This window comes from Mus caroli, chromosome 11 (assembly GCF_900094665.2).
Source record: "Mus caroli chromosome 11, CAROLI_EIJ_v1.1, whole genome shotgun sequence".
Taxonomy (NCBI): Eukaryota; Metazoa; Chordata; class Mammalia; order Rodentia; family Muridae; genus Mus; species Mus caroli.
In genome coordinates, this window is record NC_034580.1 from 52,376,844 (window position 1) to 52,384,465 (window position 7,622).

A 7,622-nucleotide genomic window follows, 5' to 3' on the forward strand; every position below is an offset into this window, starting at 1 on the left:
GCCCAAAGAAGTCAGAAGAGAATGTTGCTACTTTGGAACTGGAGCGATGAATGGTTGTAAGCCATCATGTAGATGACTGGGACCCAAATCCAGGTCCTCTGCAAAAGCAGCAAGTACTCTTAATATCTCTCCAGCCCCTGAAGTTTGATCCTGATGATTCTAAACAAGAATGTATTTGAATGCAGTGTGATTATTTCAATATAATATTCTCCTGATGTGCGTGTACCATGAGCCACCCAAGAGTCAGCAGCCTGGCATGTGTTCCCAGTGTGTCATGTTTATGAGCTTCAGCAGCTGGGAGCGTTGGCTCTGGGAGAAGTGTGGTGTTAGTTCTGAAAAAGGAGAAAGGCAAGAGTAGAACATACAGCCCATTACTTAAGTGCCACAGGCTCTGCAGTGTAGAGCCAGCCAACTTTCTCTGGCAAAGTACGTGATCCTAATGCCACCATTGACTGTAGTCAAGGATGGGTATGTGGAATTTGACGTTAATTAACTTTAAAGAGGAGCAAATTTAAATTGAGCATGGAATTTCACCACACATGTCAGCATTTGCTGGCCAGGCTTGATGATGAGCTAATGATGCCTCCTTGGTGGCATAGGATTAACTGGAGCAGCATAAGGACACATGAGTTGCCTCGCACAGTATATAGTGCAAGGGCTGCCTCAGCGCTGTTAGCCATGTCCAAATGATAGACATGTCAGCCATAAGTAAGTTCCTCACACTTCTCAGAATTGTACCTGGCTGTGTGCTGAGGCAACCTGGGGATGGTGGCCTACCAAGAGCAAACTGTTTCTCAATTCCAGCACAAGCAATTTAAGGCTGATGCCAGGACTCAGGCCAGCTACTGAGGACTTGGCTTCTAGACTCTTCTCCATTCTTGCATGTGGCTTTCATTCATAGTCACAGGATATCACAGTTGGATTCTAGGAGATTCTGAGACAATTTTTGTGAAATCAGTTTATTTTGGAGATGATTGTAGAAATGCAGGGAAGTAAGACATGAAGAAGGAAGCCAGTACAGGAATGCTTTGGAGAGGGTTACTTCTATGGGCTCCTGGTGTTTGGTCTTCCTGGAGATATATCTAGAGTTGTCTGGGCCAAAGGCCAGCAAGATGGGATATTTGCCCTCCAAAATATCTATTATTAGTTACAGTCTATTCTCGGGGTCTCTTAACACCCTGGTATTTGATCCCACCTGACCCTGGGTTACAGGTGAATGAATGAATGTTCAAGTCTGTCAGTAGGAAGTCTGTGGTGATTGAAGGGATGGTGAGTGGCAGCAATTTACAGGCAGGGTGCCAACATCACTGGCTAATAGAACAACCCTCCTGCCTCTAGCATGAGATATGAATTCAGGGTAGAGAGAAGGGCAGACAGTCAGAGGGCAAAGCTGAGTCTGTTTTTTTGTTTTTGTTTTTGTTTTTTTATCAAGAAAGCAATATATTTCCCGAAGCTGTACCCACGAGCTGCCATAACTAGGTTAGGGTGTGTTACCTATCTTGTGACAAAATATCTGGCAACGCAACCTAAGGGAGGGAGGGTTGCTAGGGGTCTTGGTGTGAGGACGGTCTATCATGGGGGAAGGCATGGAGGCAAGGGCTTGATCACTTGAGCAGATCACGGAGTCAGAGACATGATTGGTGGTGCCAAGCTAGCTTTCTCCTTTTTCCTCTTTTGTTCTATCCCAGGCCCCAGCCCATGATATGATGCCTCCCACATCCAGGGTGAGTCTGACCCCCCAACCCCACCCCAACTAGTTAATCCTCTCTGGAGACACCACTGCAGAGGTGTGCCTCACCATAGGCCTGTGGGCTCATGAGGAGACAGGCAAGCAAAAGCCACAAATGCAAGTAGATTCTCAAGCTCTTCCAGGCTGTTTCCAGAGGAGATGCTAAAACCAGCTGATCTGGAAAAGGAAGCCTATGGATTTCTAGAGGAGGACTTAATATTCAGTGTTATCGTTAGCTTTGGTTTTTCTTTTTTTTTTTTAAGGATTTATTTATTATTTATTTATTATTATTATACATAAGTATACTGTAGCTGTCTTCAGACACCAGAAGAGGGCATCAGATCCTATTACAGATGGTTGTGAGCCACCATGTGGTTGCTGGGATTTGAACTCAGGACCTTCAGAAGAGCAGTCAGTGCTCTTACTCACTGAGCCATCTCGCCAGCCCCCAGCTTTGGTTTTTCTAAAGTCTGCAGCTTACACACACTTTAAGGAATAAAAGCCCCTTAAATCACAGCCATGTTCTTGAGTTTTTATGTTTTCACTGGAACTATCGATTAGGCAATGTATATATGTAAATACACATATGTCACCCCATATGGTGGGGGACCCATGGTGCTGCTGGCTGCTAATTATTTCTGACAGTTGGGCACTCTGCTTTGCCTCCTGCTCAGCTGTTCAAGAAGGAACATTCAAGTGTCCTGAGTACCAATGAGTCAGCCCTTAAGGGTCTCCTTCCAAGAAGAACGCCACCCTCTGAGAAACAGCTTGTCCCTAAGAGAAGGGAAGTATCTGGAAGAACCAACTCCCTGCATGCTTGGTTTCCATGTGAAGTCCATTGCTTTTTTGGAAACCTCAAGCAGTCCATTCCCAAGGCTCCTCTATGCTGACACCTGGAACACCTAGGGCTATAGGTGCTGCCTTTTGAACATCTCAAGTGTAGTACTCAAGGACCCTATATTAGGGTTTTACTGCTGTGAACAGACACGATGACCAAGGCAAGTCTTATAAAAAACAACATTTAATTGGAGCTGGCTTACAGGTTCAGAGGTTCAGTCCATTATCATCAAGGTGGGAGCATGGCAACATCCAGGCAGGCATGGCGCAGGAGGAGCTGAGAGTTCTACATCTTCATCCAAAGGCTGCTAGTGGAAGACGGACTTCCAGGCACCTAGGGTGAGAGTCTTAACCCAACACCCACAGTGACACACCTATTCCAACCAGGTCACACCTATTCCAACCAGGTCACACCTATTCCAACAAGGCCACACCTCCAGATGGTGCCACTCCCTGGTCCAAGGATATACAAACCATCACAGACCCTGAGATAGAATGTCCGAGATAAGCTTAAGATCAGGGTAATTAAGGCTATGAATGGACAGACAGACAACACATGTCAGGGGTTCTGAGGGGATTTCAGGCCTCAGTGCTATAGGTGGACAACATGGCAGGAGCCCTGAAGAGGAATCAGGCCCACATGGAAGAGTTCGGGTCCCTTAGGAAAGAGAAAGATTATCTACATAATCCTGCAGCCAGGGTCTCTGATTCCCCCACAGGTGGCAGGGAAAGGGGTGAAGAGAATGTATGGAACATGAGTAGCCACCCTCAAGCTTTGATACATCTCAGCCTTAAAACATACTTTCCCAAATGCAGGCACTTGGAGATCTGTTAGCTGGAGATTCATATACCATGCTCTCAATAGGGAGCTTTTGTCAGTGAGTGTTTGCACACACACTGGGTATGGATGGGACCATGAGCAAAACCAGAGGCACCTCTGTTCTTCCAGCTGGGAGAAGACACACCAATCACATAGAGTCAGTGGGTTAAAAACTGGGACATCTTGAAGGAAATGGCCTTGATCAAAAAGGCCTGAGATATTTGACCTTTGAAGAACAGTTCCTCAAAAAGTTAAAAGAATCGCTTGGGACTTGTTATTTGAATGAGAGTGGCCCTAAAGGCTCCTGTATTTGAATGCTTGGTCCCTAGTTGGAAAGGATTAGGAGGAGGGGCTGTGTTGGAAGAGGTGTGCCACTAGGGGTGAGCTTTGACATTTCAAACGCCATGCCATGCCATGCCCAGTCTTTCTGTCTGGTGCCTGGAGATAATTCTTAGCTTCCCCTCCAGCACCATGTCTTCCTCCCTGCCTGCCACCATGCTTCCTGTCATGATGGTTGTGAACTCATCCTCTGAGAATGTAAGCCCCAATACCGTGTTCCTATGATAAGCCACCTGAAAGGGCTTGCGTGCTGAGTGCTAACTGGCTCAAAACAGGATAATACAGACAGAAGAACTGAAGGGCAAAAGGCAGGAATGACAGAAAAGAACCATGTTGCCAGGTCAGGGTGAGATTTAAGCTAAGCATGGATGCTCAGCCAAGCCATGGTGGGAAAGGAAGGGTGTTAACTTGACCAGGAAATTCAGAAGTCTTCCAACCTGGCTGGCTGGCTCAGCAGGAAAACAACTCCAGCTCTGGGGCCTGGAGAGATGGGTCAGTGGGGGAAACATCAAGCAAGCATGAAGATCTGAGTTCAAGACCCCAGAAGCCACACAAAACTGAGCATAGTAACACAAATCCATAAACTCCAAGGTTCCTCTTTCAAGATTGGAGGCTGAAAACCAAAATGGACACCCCGGTGCACACAGTGGCCGAGACAGAAGAAAGAATGAATATCCAGGAGCCCATAGGCAGCTAGTCTGATGCACACAGTGGGCAGCTAGCAACCCTGTCTTCGAGTAGGAGTGCCTGGTCTCACCTGAACACCAGCTCCATTAAGGCAGAGCCCTCACCCATCTCACTTCTTTTCCTATCCCCAGTGGTTGGAAAAGAGCCTGTCACCAACTGTCATTCATTCCTTTCATTAACAGTGACAAATGGGTAAATACTGATTGTAGGGGCTTAAGAAAATTATTTGGCATCTTTGCCTCACTTTATCCCTGTACGTGATGGAGAAAGGTAATAGACTACTTGATTCCTAGAACACAGAGGAATACAGAAATACAGAAGACTTCAGTAAGTATTAGGAGAAACCATTGGACTGTATGGACAGAGAGCCATTTGAAAGTGGCAAAATGGAGAAAGGGTTTTTCTTTCTTTCTTTTTATTTTTTTTAGAGGGTTTTATTACTAGGTCTATGTCACCTTGGCTGCCCTGAAACTCACTCTATAGACCACGTTGTTGGCCCCAAACTCAAAGAGGCCTCTCTGCCCCTGCCTCCATAGTGCTGGGATTAAAGGTGTGCACTCCAAGCCCAGCCAAAATCTTTTATTGCATGCCAGGATGTCTGGCAGATGATTGGGTTTTTTTTTTTTTAAAGATTTACTTACTATTATATCTAAGTACACTGTAGCTGTCATCAGACATACCAAAAGAGGGCGTCAGATCTCATTTTGGATGGTTGTGAGCCACCATGTGGTTGCTGGGATTTGAACTCACAACCTTTGGAAGAGCAGTCAGTGCTCTTAACCACTGAGCCATCTCTCCAGCCCCAATGATTGTATTCTTAATGATCAACAAGATCAGTGTGGTTCTTCCGACCCCCAGAATGTTCTAGAGAAAGATAGATACCCTGTGACTGAGTAAGTACAAGTGACAAGAGTCTCAAAAGCTCATCACAAGGGACCAGATGTAGCCTGATTGGCATGTACAAGTCCCTTGGTTCAATCCCCAGCACCACATGGACTAGAGATGATGGCACAGGCTTGTAATCCCAGTACTTGTAGACAGGAACTGGAAGATTGAATTCAAGGTGATCTTTATCTATATAGCAAATTCAAGAATAGTTTGAGATACATGCAACCCTGCTTCAAAAAAAGGAAGAAAGAAAAGAAGGGAGGAGAGGAGGGAGGGAGGGACAGAGGGAGGGAAGAAAGAAAAGAAAGAAGAAAAGAAGGAAGGAAAAAAGGAAGAAGACAAAGGCCACCTGGGATTCTTCAGAGAATGCCCTTTCAGCTGATTTATACTTATGGAATGCCCTAGCAAAGACTGAGAAAAAAAAGACTTCATGCATTTGAACAGACCATTTGCTAATGGTACTACCCAGTAGGCCAGTGCCAGACAGCAGATCCATCCCCCTGCCTGCCAACGCTGGGAATGCATCTCCCCTCACAGAAAAGTGAATTGTTACAGAGAGGGAAGTGACATGATCAGTGAGGCTCTTCAAAACAGGCTGGAGGAGAGCACAGTCACCAGTATCCCGTGTAGATGACAGCAAGTGATGCCATGTGGCCCACTGGGCCCACTGTCCACAGAGGGACTTATGGTGCCGGGGGATTAGAAAGGGTTAAAAACTGTGCACATTTGTGAGGAGTACAACTCTCAGGAAAGGCCCTATATTTAGTGGGCACCTCATCATCATTGCTTGAGTTGCCTGCTGTATATCAAGACTAAGGAGTTTATTGAAGCAGGGAAATGAGCACTCAGCATGGTTACCTAAGGACCAGAGTCACTTGTGGCCTATCCATGACACCCTCTCTAGAACGCTAAGATGCACAGCTCTAGGCAGCAGGAGCCAGAACAAAGGCTTCTCCACCTCTTCACCAGTGGACTCGAGCGATGCCCTCACTTCTCTGACTATCAGATTGGCTGCTCATGGGAATGCTACCTCACCAGGTTATAGGGTTTCACATGTCTGGTACAGAAAGAACCAACAATGAATATCAGAGCGTTTTGGTAATCTTTCGCTTAATAACTAATGGTACACATATTAGACCACTTCAGCAGGACAAAGAATTCAGAAATGAATGTCTCTCGAGGAGGGGAGGAGGAGGAGAAGGCGGTATTATAACATGTTGGGAGGTGTCTTACACCTCCATCTGTCCAACATTTGCGCCCTGGGATGGCTTCCCTCTAACAGCTTTGAACACATTCAGTGCTATCTCTGGTCTATTCTGAACATCTTAAGCTGAATTAGCATATATCCATATCAATTCTGCTAACAGCCAAGCTTTTCTTGCTGCCAGAGCATACATATGGAAATAAGCTTGCATAGTTTCTTTGTGGTCTCTTTGTGGACTCCAGTGGTGTTAATAACAGGTCATATTCTCTTGATTTTCTTATTTTTAAATAACTAGGTTCTAAATTATAGTGCAGTGTGTTGTCTTAAACTATCAACTGTGTAGGATTTTAGGTTAATGAAGAAACAATTGATTCTTTGCTGCCCACCTCCTGCTCCCATTTATGCTCTACATACTGACAACATTTTACACATCCTTCCAGAAACTTCCTGTCCTTTCTTTCAAATATATTCCCATGAAGTGTCTTTATATTACACAAATATAACCCCATCTTTCTTTCCCATCTTCCCTCCTGTATATTCTCTCCAGACTCCAGATCTTAAATCTCTTCATACTTGTACCTATAAACCTGCCTTGGTTTTTTGTTTCGTTTTGGTTTTTTGAGTAGCTATCTGGTATCCTTAAAATAAGGTATTTTTATTTTATGTGCATTGGTGTTTCGTCTGCATGTATGTCTTTGTGAAGGTGTCAGGTTCCCTGGAACCGGAGTTACAGACAAGTGTGAGTTGCTATGTGGTTGCTGGGAATTGAACCCAGGTCCTCTGAAACAGCAGTCGGTGCCCTTAACCACTGAGCCATCTCGAGCCCCAGCTATCTGGTATTCTTTAACCAGCTTTCCTAGATGTATATGCGAGATGTTTCTATCTTTCACTTGTACAAGCACTTTTATAAAACACTGCCTCTGGATATAAGTCTTGGTCATTTGAGCGGCTTTATCTGTGAAGTAAGTTCTTACGTTTAAACTCTGAATAAACATTGTATGTTTGTTCAACACTAGCATATCACTGATACTGTTGGACCTCCAAAGAGAGTCCTGCCTTACTGAACAGTTGAGAGGCAATCAATACCTCAGGATGCATCATTAATTTTTTATTGATTA